Genomic DNA, 19,025 nt, shown 5'->3' with positions numbered 1-19,025 from the left:
AAAGCAATGTTCTTTCAATGTACTGCATCCTTGGTTTGTCATAGGCATTCTGATACTTTTTTCTAAATTAAGGAAAAGATCTATATGGAATGTACATCCATATCTTACTAGCTATTTTTATGCATAGATTCACAGGCTAAATAATGCATGGAAGGGGGAGAGAAGGAAGGGCAGAATGGAATAGAATGGTAGGTAGAAAGCTGGATTTGGAGTCAAAAAGACCTAGGTTCCTATGCTGCCTCAGATGTTTACTAGCTGTGTGACCCCAGGCAAAATTCTCTGGGTCTCAGTTTCCTCCAATATAATAATAATAGCTAGCATTTATGCAGCATTATAAGGTTTGCAAAGCACTTTATATATGGTATCTCATTTGAGCCTCACAATGACCATGGGGGGGTGGGTGTAATGATTTCCCCCATTTTATAGATGAGGAAACAGGCTCAGAAGAATTAAATGGCTTTCCCAGGGTCATGCAGTTAACAAGTATCTGAAGAAAGATTCAAACTGAGGTCTTTTTGACTCTAAATCTAGCTCTCTAAGGACTGCTCCTACATAGCTGACAACATCTGTAAAATAAGGGAGTTGGACTCCATCATTTCTAAGAGCTCTGCTAGCTTTAAATCTTTGATCCTATGACTTCAATCCTATAGGCATTCACTATGCACAAAACACTGCAGTAGTGGAAAAAGATGTATGCATAAATATTTATACAAATTAGAACTGGTAACTTCATTGGGATGAACAAATGAAGTTTCATGAGATATCTGAAGGGGAAAAGTTCACTTCCAACTGAGGGAGAGGTGAAGAAGGTAATGAAATCCAATTTTATTCCAACATTTATTAGGTGTCTAATATGTGCCAGGCATTGCTCTAAGGACTGGAGATATAAAGACAAAAATTAAAGTAGAGCCTTCCCTCAAGGAACTCATATTCTGCTGATAGGAATGAATGAATGAATGAATGAATGAATGAATGAATGAATGAATGACACATCTGTTAGGTGTTTACCATGTTCAAAGCACTGTGCTAAGCATTGGGAATATAAAGAAAAAAATAAGACAGTCCCTGCTTTCAAGGAGCTCACATTCTAATGGGGGAAATTGATGATTTCAACTTTAGGACAGATGACAAAAGTCCCAAAGTCCTTAGGGTGCAGCAGCAAAGCAGATGGTGTACACAGATAAATAATACACATCTATATGTAGGAATTTGGGTAGGTGTACTAATGACTTAAGGAATGCCAGAATAGCCTTTCATTGAAAGCAGTGCTGGAGATAAACTTTGAAGGAAGTTGGGGATTCTAAGTGATGCAGATGAGGAAGGAGAATATTGCAGAAATGGAGATTAAACCATATAAAGGCAAGAAGTCAGAATGTGAAATATCATATCTGGAGAAATCAAATGAGCCAGTTTGGATAGAACATAGTGTACTTGAGAGGGAATAATATGTAATTAGTCTTGAAAGATAGATTGGAGCCAGATTGTGAAAGGTTTTAAATGTCCACAGAAAAGTTAGCATGTTACCCCAGTGGTGACCAGTAGGAAACCACTAAAGCTTCATGACCAAGAGAGTGGCATGGTTGGACCTGTGCTTTAGGAATATCAATTTAATTCCTATATGGAAGATGGTTGAGGGGAGACTTTATGAAGGCATTTGAGCTAAATAGCAATAATAATCCCTGCATGTGTATTTTTACATGAACTATCTTTCTGAGAGTGGTGTAGTAAATAGAAGGCCAGCCTTGGAGTCAGAAAGACTTGGGTTCAAGTCTTGCCTCTGACATACTAGCTATGTGATCCTGGGTGAATTGCCCGGTTCTCAGTACCTTGGACAACTCTTTAAGGCTATAATTTACAGAGAAATCATTTATCTGTATTGGTGGAGGAAATTTCCTTACTGGGAAAACTCCTTCATTGATGAAAACACAGGTCCACACCAAATATATGTACGTATTTCTGTTAGGATTTCTGTTTCAAATATTATAACAATAAAATATGGTCCTTTGACCTCTTCTTGATGACCAAGTTTACCTAGAAAGCAAGTAGTAATGACTTTTATACCACAGGATCCATAAATGGTGTTTCTCTCTTCAGATAGGTATGTTCAAATTTATCACCAGTGTATTGAATCATTACAAGAATAAATGAGTCAAAGATTTTGTAACCAACTCTGGGCAGGTAGGAAAAGTAATGCATAAAGTTACTATTAGCAGAGCTGCCATCTTGAGACCCAAAGACCAGTGCAACAGTCCAACAATTATGGATGGTGCCAGCAGGATTCTAGAGTGTGTCACTCAGTTGCCCAAGTACAGTATTCTTACCTACAAAAAATGAATAATCATAGTATTGATCTCTGGTGATTTTAGTTTATCTTAATTTAGTTTGGTTTCTTGAGAAAGCAACTTTGGCATTAAGACCATAGGATCATAGAATTAAAACTGGGAGGGACTTTATGAGTCATCTGGTCCAACCTCTTCATTTTTACAGATAAGGAAACTCGGGCCCAGTTTCACATAAGTAGTAAGTAGTAAATTTAGGATTTGAACTCAGGTATTGTACCTCTGAACTAAATACCCCTTCCAGTAAACAGTATTTATTGTCACCTGAAGGATAAGAACATGAGGATATAAGTTTGCAAAGGATCCAACCCCCAAATCTAGAGATGCAGCAAGATCAGGAGATGGGCAAATCCAGCAGCCTTTGGGATTTTTTTAAAGCATCTCAAGTTATTTTTCAGAAGTTCTGGTTTGGCAAATTCCAAAACTCATTTTGCCAAGTTCTTCTTTCCCCCTTAATTTTTAAGCCCATGTGTATTTTAAGGGAAATTTAATCCGCATGTTTCTGTTTCCTTTACACTTAACTCATAAAAATGGCTTGTCAGAGCTATGTGGTGTCCAAGAAGTCTTTGGAGCCTTTATAATGATATTTTTGAACCTTTCCCCCCTCCCTCCCTTGGAAACAGGAAATTGTGTTTCACTGAAAGCAAATGAATCAAATAGCAAAAGACTCAAATTCAGTATTGATAGTTCAGACACACAAGTTTAAGGGTCTATAAGCTTGGAAAAACAGGCTTCTTCTACGGTTGCTCTATCCCAAGATCCTTAGGGGGCAAGGAAGGAGAGATTACTACACACCAATGGCTTTTGAAAGACATAATGTTGTCTCTCAGCCCCTATATCTGTGGAGAGTGTCGTAAACTCAAAGTGTCTAGCCTACTTCTGCCCCTCCATTGTGAGATCTTAACACACTTACTTGAAATTTTGGGGCTTCTGTTCCTCTACCTAGAAGAGTGTTAGATGCCCTCAGAGCACCTGAAAATAAATGTCTAATCCCTGGGTTCTTTCAGCTAGCTGACAGAATGGTCTATATAAAGTCAGGGAGGTAGGACATAGGATATCATGTAGCCACAAGTAGACCACAGCACTCCTAAGTGCAGCCTAAACCAGATTTAAATGTAATTGGGAAATATTCAACTAAATGAAAATATAATAAAAGATAGATAATATTAATATGTGGTTTTCTAAGTCAATAAGCAGCCCACAGGGTTTAGTGGTCCCCATTTCTACTTGAGTTTGATACCATTGGTCTAGACCAATAACTGGGCTTAACCCTTGCCTATAATGACACTGTTTATCCAGTTACTCATCTGGCCCACTTCCATTTTACATGTGAGGAAACTGACCCTTAGAAAGGTTAAGTGACTTTTCTAGTGTGACACAGGCAAGGTGGCCTGGCCTCCAGAGAGTCTAGCCTCTACCATCTCAGGAATTAGATTAGAAGGAGTGCCAAGTGACTCATCCTAGATCACACGGCTAATAAGTAGCAGAAAGATAAAAACTCAGAAAGATTAAAAACTCATTGGACCTTGGCATTCAGTATGAATGAAGACTGGGAAAGTCAGGACTCCCAATACTGTGGATCTCGATCTCTGGAGTTTGAAAGCAGAGATGTTAGAAAAGAAATTTGAACCTGTGTTGACTCCAAACCCAATGCTCATTCCAATCTATCCCCTTATGTTTGAATTGCAGTCTTGCCCATCATTGACCATGTCATCTCATTTGAATCATTTAACTTCCCTGGAGCCTTGGTCTCCTTCGTTTCCTCATCTGTTTGCTGCTCCTCACACACAACCTTCCATCTGACCAACTCAGCCCCAACTTGCCTTTCCAGCCTGATTGTATATTTCTCCCATTGTGTGTTCTTCAGTTCAGCCAGGATATCCTCTTTCTTTGTCACAAATGACATCCCACCTCCTGTTTCCATGCCTTTGAATGACAGGAATACAGTCCTTCCTCACCTCTGGGTGATAAAGTCTAGGGTTACCTTCAAAGCTCCAGTCAAGTTCTACCTTCTCCATAAGGCTTTTCCTGATCCCACCAGTGCTAGTGCCTTTCACCACAAATTACTTTTGATTTATCTTTTGGGTGTATGTGTGTATATAATAGTATTATGTTATGTTATGGTGTGTATATAATAGTATTATGTTATAATCATATACCAATTATATGATACATTATAATGTATTTTATTATATGTTATACTTTGTAAAATATAATGCCAATTATTTGTAATATGATACATTATCATTTATATTTTATATAATTATTGCATGTTATACGTATCTTTATATGTGTACACGTTGTTTCCTTCCAAGAGAACATAAGCTCCTTCAATCTCATTTTTGTCTCTGTATCCCCATCACCTAGCACAAAACCTGCACATGGTAGGAACTTAAATGTTTATTGATTGACTGCTCAGTAAAATGAGGACAATAGTTCTTATACTGCCTAATCTCACATCACTTCCCTGTAATGAGCAAAATAGATGTAATTAATGGAATACCAATGGAATATTGGGCCACTAAGCATGTCCCTGGCCATGAAGATGGACTCTTTGGGCTTCATGAATCTTTCTTCCCTACTCAAAGCTACACCTGCTCTAGGACCACTGAAGTATTTGTCTTCATGAATGGGACCATCAAGAACTATTCACTTTCAGAGCAGAGACAGCGTGGACTGGTAGAAAGAGCGTTGAATTAGAAGTCATACATACACTAATGATATGCCTTTGAGCAGATGGACTAATTTCATTGAACTTTGGCTTTCTTATATATAAAAAAGTGGACAGTAATAGTCATACTAGAGAGTAATATGTAAAGGGCTATATCGCATTGTTAGTAGTGGTAGTAACAAGGAAGAGGTCCACTGATCTTTGGACAGATAGACTGGAGGCAAGGTGTGGAAAAAGAAGGTTGAGTATCAATTAAGGACAAGGCATGGTTTCCTCCAAATTTTCATAAAACTGCTTTGCATTCTAAAAGGGAACATTAGCTTTTGTGCTACTCCTCCTAGAAAGATCCTGGAAGTAAATTTAATTATACTTCCTCCAAGATGACTTTTAAAAGTGGAAGCAAGGGACAGAGTTATATTTGGTTCTAATAAAATCCAGTAGCCATCCCTGGCCTCAGTCAAAAATGGCAATTTGTGTTGTCAACATCTCATCTCTGTGATGTGGAACCAGCCTGATATCTTCCCTCTGGTCTTTAGATGCCTTTCATATGCATACCCTTAGCCACTATGGTCACCAGTGCCATGTGACCAGGTACACAGGGGACGTCTATTTTCTATTTCCAGAAAAAAAGAATCGCTGACTGTATCTCCATGACATCAAAACAAGGAGAGAAAAAAAAAAACACCAGTGCAGTTATTTAACATTATGTAGACTCCCCCTATACACACACACACACACTTTTTAATTGGTCCCTGTTATATCATCATGCACAGTCTTAATTTAGAAAGAGGCAGAATAATGTAATATTGTTTTTAATGTCCAAATACCTTTGGAGCTACCCACCACCCTGGAGAAACACATTGACATAATAGATGGGGATATTGACTTAGAGTCAAAAACACCTGGGTTCACAGACTACCTCTGACACTTACTAACAGGGTAACCAAGGGAAGACTATTTAACCTTTCTAAGCTGCTATTTTCTTTTTTGTAAAATGAAGACAGTAATCGTTAAAAGGCCTACTTCACAGAGTTGTTGTTGGGCTCAGATCAAAAGCATCATGCAAAGGGGCAGCTAGGTGGCATAATGGGTAGAGCACTGGCCCTGAAGTCAGGAGGACCTGAGTTCAAATCCGGCCTCAGACCAAACACTTGACACTTACTAGCTGTGTGACCCTGGGCAAGTCACTTAACTCCAATTGCCTAAAAAAAAAAAAAAAAAGTATCATGCATGCAAATTTCATCCAAAGCATGGGGTAAACATCTGCCGTTAGTATTACTTGTGTGACTCTGGGCAAGTCCCTTTACTTTACTGTGGGTGGGTCTCACATTCTTTCCTTCATAAAATAAGAGAGTTGGAATTGAAGAGCTCTAAGAACCCGTCAGTACTGACATTCTATGATTCTAGGCATCTGATTGGAAAACAAATTAAAAAAGAAATTAAAAAAAACAAATAAAAACCTATACCTAAAAAGCACTGCTTGCAAAAACATGCACTGGATATATAATAATGATAGTTTGCATTTATGGAATACTTTAAGATTTGCGGAGTGCTTTACAAATATTATCTCACTTAATCCTCACAACAACCCTGGAAGGTATATTATTAACTTCATTTTACAGAGGAAGAAACTGAGTCAGGTACAGGTTAAGTGACTTATCCCAGAGTCATACAGCTAGTAAGTGTCTAAGGCTAGATTTGAACTCAGGTCTTTCTGATTCCAGGCTCAGTACTCTATGCACTATGCCACCTAGCTTTCTATATGCTATTATGAATACTGTGGATCTGAGCTAAGCATCTCTTTTCTTTTGATGAAAATTGGGTAGCATCTTCGCCTCATCACCAGGAAGAAACAATATAAAAATAGCCCTCATGCCCTCTCTTTGGTGTTAACAGTGATCACTAGAAATCCATCTGCTTATTAGTAACTTTTATCTTGGCCTGCACTAAGGCATGTTTGTGCTTTTTGACCAGATAGATAATGAACTTTAGGACTGGTTTACTCTATTTCCACCCTTCCTTTTGTCATAAATGAAGACTAGGCTGGCTTCTGGGGAGGAATGACTCCTCCCAAATTTGGAATTACTCTCCAGAACTTGGGCTAAGGCTTAGGGAATCTGACTGAAGCTATGGTCTACAACTACAGTAACCAAAAGGTTCTGAGCACCATTCCAGTTATACCTTATGCTCAAACCAACCAGCCCAATACAGCTAGACAGGAGCTCAGCCAGCAGACTTTGGAGCCTTCTGTCCATGTCACTACTAATGGGCCACTGTGTATGGGTATGTAGTATTCTATCTAAGTGGCTTGGCTGAAAATCAATTCAACAAATGTTTATTGTGTCTATTGTGTACGAAGGACTGTACTGGGTAAAATACACATTTTTCACTGAGATGTGGGCTTTCATTGAGCTTATGTTCTAGTATGCAAAATAATACATAAAATATATATGGAAGATATAAAGTACAATGTGAGGTCCAAGGGGTAAAGTTTGCTTCTCTCCTTGGTGTTGACAGGCCAAGGGGAAGGTTGATAATGAACAGATGGATCTGTAGGTATCAGGTAAGTCTTGCTAAACTGGGGAGAGAGCCATTCTTGGCTATAGGAAATTAATTGCACGAGAGTAGGCAGTGAGGTGGGAGAATGTGAAGCATATATAGGAAATGGTAAGAAGTCAGGTTTGACTGGAGCATAGAGTACACCGAGAAGGATAGTATGGAATAAACTTAGAAAGGTAGGAAAACACCAATTTCTGATAGGACTTGAATGTTAAGGACAGGAGTTTAAACATAGGCCCCAACCTATCTTTCCAGCCTTATATGATATCACTCTCCCTCCATTCTGCAATCCAGTCAAATTGGCCTTCTTTTCCTTTCTCACCCAAGATCCTCTTTCTCTCAGTGTTCCTTTGCACTGGCCATACTTCCCCTCCACCTTATGTCTGCTTCATGGAATACCCTCCTCTTCCTCTTCCTCTTCCCTTAAGATGCAGCTCAGACACCATCTTCTACATGAAGTTTTTTTCCCACTCATCTCTTGCTACCTCCTCCCCTGCTAGTGCCCTCCCTCCCAAATTACCTTGTATTTAATGATTTTGTGTATATTTGAATTTGTTTACTTTATGCTTGGTGTCTTCAAAGTCTTAGGGCAGTCTTAAATTTTAATAGCTACTTAAAGTCATTAACTTTTAAGACTGGCCTAAGACTTTGGGGACATTGTGTATTTACACTGTACACATTTATATAGGGACTTATTTTCTCTCCCATTAGAATATCAGTTCCTTCTGAATAGGAATTATTTTAGTCCTTGTACTCGTAATCCCAGCACCAAGCACTATTTCTGGCACACCACAGGTACTTACTAAATGCTTATATGACCCATAATGGGTTATGTGAAAATTAGAAGGTTGAAGGCAGGGACGGTTTTGGTTTTGTCTTTGTATTTCCAGTGACTAGCACATAGTAAGTGCTTTATAAATGCTTTTTGATTAATGTTTTCAGAGACATTCTAAACTTTTGAAATTGGCATCAAGGAACATACCCATTCCTTTCCTTATTTTTTTTTCCCTTGGTGATACTATCAGAGACAAAATCATGATCTGATTGTTCTATGTATGGGTCTCATGGGGGACAGTGCTCACATGATCATGTTCTTATGTAAGACCAGTATTGAGGTAGTTTTATTTTGAAAAAAAGTTTTTTACATTGTTTTGTTTTTTTCAAAATCCTTGGAATTAGGCTCCAAAATGAATCTGTCTTATTCAAAGTTTTACTCTTCAAGGGTTAACAAGAAAATAATAATGGTAACAATAGCAGACATTGATGTTGTGTTTACCATTTGTGATGTGCTTTGCATCCATTCTTTCATTTGAGTGCCCTTCAAAGCCCCTAGAGGTGGGTTCTCTGGATGTTAGCATCCCCATTCTTTTGATGAAGAAGCTGAGGCTCATAAGTGACAATCCCATGGTGACATAGTTAGTAATTGTGAGATGTGGAGTTTAAACTCTAGCCTTTCTGACCCAACAACCTAACACATATCAATGTCCTTCCAAAACTATGGTGCCCAGAACTGCACAGAATTCTCCAGATGTGGTTTGGTCAAGGCATCGTAGAGTGGGGCTATTGCTTCATCATTCATGAAATAGAGCAGAGTAAATTCCATCCACCACACTAGTGTATATTGTCATTCTGTGCATTAGGAAAAGCAAATATAGGGCTGTTCATTGTGATTGTCTTGAGGGTGAGGGTTGAAAAAACATACAAATAATCAGAAACCTTGTCTGTACTCTAAACATGTGAAATCAGATTTTCGTTCATAGTCACAGCCACTGTTAACGGTTAGAACTTGTGTTATGCCAACCCATAAAGGTGCGGCCAGCCCAATGCTTTTTGGTTCAACAGGGACTTCCAGCCTCTTACCTCCATTTTTTGCATTTATTTTGACTGTACTTTGTATTTATTCCCATTATGCATGCTTGTTTCTCTCCCCTCCCCCTCAAGAAAAATATAAGCTTCTTGAAGGCAGGAACTGTTTTAATTTTTGTTTGTTTGTTTTTTAACCTTCAGTGTCTAAAATAGTTTCTGGAGCATGGTATGTGGCAAGGCAAGGCAAGAAACATGTAATGAGTGCTTACTTTTTGTCAGATACTATGCTAAGTACTGGCAATACAAATTTAAAAAAAAAGAAAGACAATTCTTGACCTCAAGGAGTACTCTAATGGAGAAAGATGATGCACAAAAGTGAGCTGAAAAGCCTGAGTGAGACAAGAGGTATAGAGAGAGAAGAAGGCGCCCATTTGTAGATATGGCATTCAAGTGCAGAAGGGCAGAAGTACATCAGGAAGGGAATAAAGGTTGGCCTCAGAAGGAACCCACCAAGGAGAGAAAGTGGCTAGAAAGGTGGAAGGGTGTTGTAATGTGCAGAGGCTTCAGGCACCAGGAAGCTGAGGCCTGGTGGCAATGATCATCAGGATGTAATGCTTAACAAAAGTGTGTTGAATTCAATTAAATTGTTGCCCAATAGGCTGGTCTTTCTGTAACCATGTTTCCCTGGTTATCCCTAGCTTTGCACTGTCTCAGTGTCTGAAGGTATCCTTCATGATATCTCAAAGCATTTCCTCTATCTTAGTCAACAACACTTAAGATTATCACAGACAGGAATTTGCCAGGAAGGAGCAAGCTAAGAGTGATAATAGGTCAGGAATTCCCATGTTTTGGTCCCTGACATCTGCTCTTTGAGTTCCCTGCTATTCATTCACCTGTCTCCTTGGGCCCCTACAAGCTTCATACCCATTGATCTTCACTATGTGTCTACTTAGAGGTAGCTATGTGGTACGGTGGATAGACCACTGAGCCTGGAATCAAGAATTCCCAAGTTCAAATCTGGCCTCCACCAATGACTAGCTGTGTGACTCTAGGCAAGTCATTTGACCTCTGTCTTCCTCAATTTCCTCAATTATAAAACGGGGATCATAATAGCACCTACCTGATAGGGGTGTTGTGTGGATCCAATGAGGTGATATTTGTGAAGCACTTAGCACAGTACCTAGCATGTCATAAGAGCTTAAGAAATGCTTGTTTCCTTCCTTCCTTACTATTCAGTTGGGTCTTTCCCAGATGGTCATCTGCTTGAGGCTTTACAATTTGATTGTCCACCTAAACCTTTGCATTGTTCCACTGCCACAATGTCTGAGACAAGTGTAGCCTCTTACATAGTTGATGAGTATAGCATATTTAAGTTAGAGAAAAAAAGAATCTACTCTTGGCCTTTAGCCAAATCTGTCAGAGACACTTTTTTTTTAACGGCACAAGCATTCTACTTGGAAAGTGAGATTTCTGACCAAGAGAATTCCTCCTGCTAAATTAGATAAGCTTCTCTCTCCCCGCCAAAGTTTCCAACTCACATTTTATAGTAACAATGAAACCAAAGACGAAGAAATTCCACAGCATCAATAAAGCAAATGTACATAGTTTCAGTTAAAGGTTTTTAGGATTATTAAGCAAAGAGGTCATTATTAATGAGAGCACACATCCTTGCAGAATATTTGCAGTGATCCCTTCTTTCAGTCTGGTCAAAAGGATACAAAAGGGACACCTCTCTTGATTTGGTTAACAAAAAGACATTCCAGTTCTGAGTTTAGTCAAAATAAACAAGACATTCTCACTCTTAGTTTGGTCATCATAAATTCCATCTATTGATCTAACTACAAGTTCTTTCTTGGGGAATTGGATTGTTCTCTAAATCAAGTATACTATTCAAGAAAGACTGATTATTTATTTGATTCAAAGGAGACAAGGGAAATAAGAAAACCAGACTAAAGACATCATAATACCATATATTCTTAATATTCATAACACATAAAGAAGCCGTGGTGCTATAGGCTTCCACAGAATCATAGGTTTTTGAACGTGGAAGGGCCGTTAGAGGTCATCTATTTTTATTATTATTGGTTTAATTTTATGGTACCTTTTTCAAATGATTATAGATTTAGAGCCAGATGGAAACTTAAAGCCCTCTAGTCTAACTTCTTCATTTTATTAATTTTTTAATTCAATTAAAATTTTTTTTCAGGTCCACATTCTCTCACTTTTATTTCCTTCTACTTCTACCCCCACCCCATTGAGAAAGCAAGGAAAACAAACCCCATTACAAATATGTATCATCAAGCAAAACAAATTTCCATCCTGGCCATGTCATGTTATATATTTTTCCCTACAATTCATTTCATTTTTTCTTTAAGAATTTAAATGCTATGCTATTTGGTGGATATATGTGTAGTACTGATCTTAATTTATTTTCTGTGGTACCTTTCAGCAAAATGTATTTTTCCTGTTTATATTTTTAATTAGGTCTATTTTTGCTGTTACTTTGTCCAAGATTGTGATTGGTATCTATCCCTGCTTTTTTTTTTTTTTTTTTGCTTCAGCTGAACCATAACAGATTCTGTGCCAGTCCATGTTTTAACTCTCCATTTATCTTTCACTTCTAGTGTGTTTATGGTAAACAACATATTGTTGGATTCTGGTCTGTAATATATTTTGCTCTTCTCTTCTGTTTCATGGAGGAGTTCATCCATTCACATTCACAATTATGATTGCTGATTTTTACTTCTCTCCATACTATTCTTTTATCTTTTGCCTTCCCTTTTTTTTTTGCCCTATTCCCTCTTTAAGAGTTTGTTTTGTTTCTTAAGCCATCCTATAATCTACCCCCTCTCTTCCCACGCCCTTTCCCTCTTGTTTCCCTGTTGAGTGAAATGTATTTCTGTACCCAATTTGATGTGTGTATGTATGTATGTATGCATATTCTTCCTTCCTTTGACCTGTTCAGATTAAAATGAGGTACAACCGTTGCCCACTCCCCTGACTCCCTCTTCCTTGTTGCACTACCTGATTATGAGAGATAATTTTCCCCATTCTGCCTCTCTTTTTCCACCCTACCTCTAGTGTATACCTCTTCTCTCCCTTTTCATTCTTCTTTTAAGATCATCAAAACATAACAGAATCACTCCCAGGTCCTTGGTCTAATTCAACAATCTCTATGACTCCTGATGATAATGATAGAGTTCTGAGAGGATACATACATTATCTCCCTGTGTAAGAATGCAAGTAGTTTCTCCGTGTTTTGTCCTTTATGATTTCTAGCTCCTGTTTACCTTTATATTCTTTTTTTGACTTCTTTGTCTGTAATGTTAAAGTTTCCATATAACTCTGGTCCTTTCATCAGAAATGCTTGCAAACCCACTCTTTCATTAAAGGTTAATTTTCCCCATGTTGGATTATATTCAGTTTTGATGGATATTTTGCCTTCTAGAATACAATGTTCCAAGTTCCCCACTTCTTAACATTGGTAGCTGCTAAATCTTGTGTGATCATAACTGTGGCTACTCAGTACTTGAATAGTTTCTTTCTAGTTATTTGTGGTATTTTTTCTTTGGCATGAAAGCACTGAATTTCATCTATATTATTCCTAAGAGTTGTCATTTGGGGGTTTCTTTCAGGAAATCAGTGGTTTGTTGTTTTTGTTGTTGTTGTTGTTACTGTTGTTGTTTTCTATTTCCACTTTTACCTCTGGTTATGAGATCTCAGCATTTTGCTTTTATGATTTCTTGAAATATTACATCTAGGCTCTTTTTTTTGTCATAACTTTCAGATAGTCTGGTGATTTTTTTTCTTGATCTATTCTCCAAGTCAGAGTTTGTTTGTTTGTTCCCTATGAAGATTCATTGCATTTTCTTCTTTTTTCCCAGGGTTTTTAGTATTCTTAATAACATATGACATCATTACCTTCTATTTTAATTTTCAGGGAGCAAAACTTTGTACTTCTTATTCCAAACTGCTAATTGTCTTCCCATATCTTTCTTCCATAGCTCTCACTTCTCTTGTCATTTCTTTTCCCTCTACCACTCTCATTGGACAGAATAACATCCCATTATATTTATATGCCACAATTTGTCCAGCTCAATTGTCTAAGAGTCAATGAAAGGCACTCCCTTGGATTTTAGTTGCCTAAAATTGTCTAACTTAATCTAACTATTTAAATATATGCCTTTGGTTTGAGCAATATGCCTAGCTGACTAGTAAAAAGTAAACACGTTGATAGGGGGTTCCTGAGATGTGATTTGAGGAAGATTCCAATCTACAAAGCTCAGAAACCTTATAATAAATTTCTGGGGGCTCTTGTGCAAGAAACACCCCAGGTACTCCAGTAAGGGGCAAATAACTTAATTTAAATAGTCAGATGAACTCTTCTCATCTCACTGTGAGTTTGAATGAAGTCATAGCTGTTTTTCAGCTAATTTGATTCTAATCCAATCAGCCAAAGTAGCCACACTTTCCTCCACAAGCCACAAATGGGGCACAGTGAATAAATTAATGTTAGGTCAATGAAATCCAAATGCATCTAAGTGTCTGGTTTTCTCACTATAGTGTATTTAAGAAAAGTGGAGAACAATTAAAATACTGTTTTGTTTTGCTTTTTTAATTTTTCTCAACTGGATTTAAGAAGTTAATTGAGTTTTAAAAGTGGGATGTCATAAAAACTTCTCACCTCCCAAGACATTTAAATAGCATTCAGGAAGAACAGATCAAGTGGCCTGGTACCTAACATGTAAAGGTTAACTGTTGAGGTTCTAAGAACCTAACATCTTCCTACCATCTTCCGTCCCACAATTCACCCCAATTTTAGCTCTCATTCAAAACCCAGAATAGATTATCCTGCTTAAGCTGGCTGGACCAAGGACGAGGCCACCACTGCAGCTCTTTTCAATCTGGTTTGAACACAAAGTCTAACCCCCTCTTTTAAAAAAGAAAAAAAACCTAAGTGAATGGAGGAGTGAGGCATTGAGCTTCTAATTCCATTCAATTCATTTTGTGTCCCGAGAGATTCATCCTGTGGGGTTGACAATGAATACCAGGAAGGAATTACTTTTGTCACTTGGCATACATGACTACTAAAATAGCACAACTCAGGCATAAATATACCTACTCTGAGGGATCAGAGAGGGACCCAGGAAGATTCAAGTAGAAGAAATGGGACAGGGGACAGATGGTACAGGTAGGGGAGGTAAGGCTGGGCAAAAGCTGGAAGGGACGATGAAGAAAAAGAAGTAACATTAAAAACCCATGGAGGTGAATCTTTATTTTTAAAATTGAATGGCCTGCTCTGCTAACCTTTTCCTACTTCTTTCAATCTCTGCTTTTTCCCTTTATCTTTCTTTTACTTTCTCAAGTAGATCATATGACTCCTGGCTGCCTGAGCTCTAGGTCATATGCGCCTGACTTTCACAGAATAAACCTGAACTAGTTTTTTCAGGGGAAAGAACAAAAAACCCCTAAAAATCTCTGCAGCTGATAACTCACTTTAGTGAGTAAAGTAACCTTAGCAGTGAAACCTTTCCTCGATAATTTGGGATGAATTTTTAATTGCTGCTTCTCATGGTACCCCCACAAGGCAATTATTTACTTTTTGTCAGGTCACTGCCTACAGCTGTTTGGAAGGGCAGATAAAATTAATTTTCTCACCTCTCGTCTACTGGGAAACTTAACCTTGTGACAGTGAATAGCCACTGAGACTCCTCTGCTGTATTCACCTTTGAAAGCCTAGAGTACAGAAGTATGGAGCCAACAAGAGGATTTTTTTTTCATCTGACCTGCTTGCGATGGGTTGCTTAGGTGAGAAAGACAAACAACTTGGCCAGAGGGAAGGTCTCAAACAAGAGATGTAGTTATAAGAAGAGTATCCTAAAATGAAGAGAGGAAGTTTTCTGTTGTGGAATCAGTTTATACTGCAATTAACAAAGGGCAAAAGGACTCTTTCTGAAATTTTGACTCAGAGGTCCAGAATTTCAGTCATTGCCTCTAGTTCAAACCCAACCCAAAATAGTCCAGGAAAAATTTGTGAAAAAAAAGCAGCAACAACAACAACAACAACAACAACAAAAAAATCTCAGTTGGCATCCAGGAAAAAAAGAGGGGAGGGGGGATTGGAAGAAGATGGGGAGGAATTTCTTTTATGGCTTGAGTGACCAGGAAAGCTACCAGGATTACTCATGCAAATCGCCACCCACTGAGTAGAGATGCCTAGTATAATCAGAAACAAGCAGACACTCCTATGCAATATTGTAACTGCCTAAAAAAGACCCAGCCCCACCACTGGAAACACTCCGTGGGCTTTGTCCTAGGAAGACCCTGAAGATCTGGGGCCTCATTATGAAACAAGGCATAACAACATTAGCCCAAAAGAGAGTATTTCTGAAAACACATTTTAAGAAAGCAGATTTCAATCTATTTTGGGAAAAAGAGAAGGGATTCATGAGTTGATACCAGAGCCCAAAGATTTGTCTAGGACCAAGGCAGAGTTGACCAGAGAGAAACAGAGCTTCACAGGGTCATTTTATGACATTGGCAGTCGTACTCCATGTGTCAAGAGCTTAATTTACATTTTGCTTAGAAAGTGGCCAGAAAAACTTTCTAATCTACAAGAAGTTTTCACAAGAGTTGGGAATAGAGACCTACTGTGTCACTATGTAGCAACTTCCCTTCTCCTCTTATGTAGAGACAGCAGAGACTTCTCCAGTCTTTAGTGCTTTGTAAAAAGTATAAATACCACCCAAGCAGGCTGGTTCCTGGAGGGGGGAGGGGGCTTCTCCACCAAAGATCTGTTTATTTTGCAGTCAACAAAGGGTAAAGAAGCCCTTGCTGAAATGTTTGTTTGGAAATCTGGAATTTAACCATATACCACTAGTCTTGGTCATTTTGTTTTGTAAGATGACAAGCGGAGAATGATGACGACTCAGTGGTTCTGAGGTTGGTGATTTGTTTGTTTTTTTAATACACTTCATTAACACGTTTGTCGCCCTGAACCAGGGTTTGGTGTTAGGAACATAGTTAACTCTTATATATTATCTATTGCCTCCCCTAAAAGGTTCCTGGATGGTCAACCCAAGTGGTCAAATTTAATTTGGGCCAAAAAACAGCTGTACTGTTGCTGTTGACAATTTCATTATTCAATGATATTGAGCTGGGTAATTCATTTCCAGAGCCTGGCGATATCTCCTGATCTGGCTAATGGCTGAATGTAATTTTGCAAGCTTTTGACAATGAATATCTCCCCTTGTGTTGGGCTTTGCCCTAATGTGGAGAACAATGATTGCTGCCATTAGGAAACAACCATGTAGCTCTCAGCTTTTTACAGCAGGTTGCCACCCCAACCACAAAGGCAGGAAACATTAGTGACTGGTATGATAAGCTATACATGTTTCACTTCTATCCTTAGCCCCAATGTGTTTTTTTTTAATTTTACAATTAACCTTCAGATGACCAAGCTCTCTCCTCCCTTTCCTAGCCTTATGAATGTTGGAAAGTTAACCAAAGGTTCCTTGGGGTTTTCAAGGTATCATACACCATAATATTTGTCCTCAATATGTTTACCAATTCATGTATAAAGAAGGAGGAACTGCTTGTGTAATAAGAAACTTGTCTTATATCTGTCATACAAGACCCAGCCCATACCTTTTTATAAAAGTTGGGGTAGGAGGAATATAAAATGTGTTTCTCTTCACTACTAACGATTCTTATTTTTATTCCACCTTTTCCCAAGATTCACCGATAGAAAATATAATTTAGTCAGATACCCAGTTCCCAGGCAGTTCCCCATTCAGCACCCACCTAGATTCTTTTGGGAGAATCTGCATTCTGATGGTTCCACTTCAATCACTAAATTTCACAATTGGTAGTCCTTCCATTCTTTTCTTCTTTTCTCACTCTTTTCTTCTCAAGTGTTTCTGGTTATCATGGGTGGTGGCCAGTTGTCACTACTCAAAGAAAATATGAAGACACTAAGATAATGATGGTCCCATGTTTTGTGCCTCCGAGTTCATCCTTCCATCCTAATATTACAGATCTGTATTATCTGACCACAAACAATTGAAATCCATTTGGAAACATTTTGGTGGATTCAGAAGAATGGTGACTGATCAAGAGATAAAACAAATATGTATTCTATATTCTGATGTCCTTACAATGAGCATCATTAAGAGACATGTTCCTGTATTTTACCAGGCAAGAAATTATTTCCTTAGAGGGTTGAGAGTCTCACATATTAACAAACTAGCATTCTTTTCATTGTTAGGAGCCTTTTGACTTATCGATTTCATGTCCTTGCACTTGCATACTGAACATTCAACTTCAATGATTTTTGAGTTGCTGACCTTTCTGTTCAAGGGACTGTTGTAGGTATTGGTGCAAGGCAGTGGTTCCCAGCTTTTTTTTTCAACACTTTATCCTCTACTGATTTCTTTTATTTCTTGAAACACTCATACCCCTTCTTTAATTTCTACAGGGCATATTTTTATTTTTGAATACTGTAGGACTCCCATAGACCTATGATTATGATCTCATCAACAATCCATTTGGCAACCCACCCATAGATTCTAGACTCAGGAGCATGGTGGAGCCAATTCATTCTGGCTCACAAGAGTTGATTGTTAAATTTTCAGTGTTGGCATTTACACTTCAGAAATCAGCATGCTACAAATCAAGGTGTGATTTATTATTTTGTTGATTGTCTAGACATAAGAAAGTGATGGAGAAATTTTTTTAAATGCAGATTAAACTTAAAAGTATATTGTAGGTACATTTTGTTTTCCAAGAGAGCCAGGTGTTAAACATTAATCAGTACACCACCTGATTCCAGTTCCTGTCTTCTGATAAATTCTACATAGGAGTTTACCCATGCCAGGGACATTTCTTACTTTCTTTTGATGTCACTTGGATACCAGTGGAGCACAGGAGCTACCCATTGGTTAGATCTACTTGGACTGTCTGACCAGCTCATTTTTTTCTCCCAGTTTTACATTTCTTTGATAACATCCTTTATACCAGGTCTGCATAATTGTTTGGTTTTTAAAAATATGTTTCAGCCTGCCTACCCCCTCCATGCCTCTTTCCATCACTCTTTGAGTGATCCTCAACTTCAATGAAAGGAAATTGAAATTGAAATTGATTTTGTGTTGAGATTTCCTTGAGAATTTTGCACCAAAAGAGCAACAACAAAAATCAAACCCTTAACATAATTGGAGACACAAATCCAAGGTCAGGATTCAGTCAGTGGTGAAGGATTTTTAATTGTAAGCAAAGGATTACCCCAGGAAAGTTTTAGATAAAAGTGTTCTGGATAGAAGGCAGTATGTCTAAGAATCCCTGTGATCAAGCAGGCTGTAGGTCATACCTCCTACCAGTCTCCAACTGAGAGGTCACTGATTTTAAGCATTATTTATTATTGTGACAAAATCCCAGAATAGCAAAATAATTTGCATAATCCCTTGGATTTGTTTTAAGGAAAACTGACCTGGGCTCTTCTCTTCTTGCCAAACATCCCCAAATTTCACCTTCCACCTCACATTCTCCATGCCTTTGCATTGGCTGTCTTTTATATCTGGAATACACTCTCTGCTCTTCTCTATTCCCTACAATCCTTAGCTTTCTTTTCAAGGCTCAAATCAATTATCACCTCT

The sequence above is a fragment of the Vombatus ursinus genome, unplaced genomic scaffold (genome assembly GCF_900497805.2).
Source record: "Vombatus ursinus unplaced genomic scaffold, bare-nosed wombat genome assembly UNPS02014797.1, whole genome shotgun sequence".
Classification (NCBI taxonomy): domain Eukaryota; kingdom Metazoa; phylum Chordata; class Mammalia; order Diprotodontia; family Vombatidae; genus Vombatus; species Vombatus ursinus.
The sequence above is the reverse complement of the archived record's forward strand: the minus strand, read 5'-3'. Positions refer to the sequence as shown.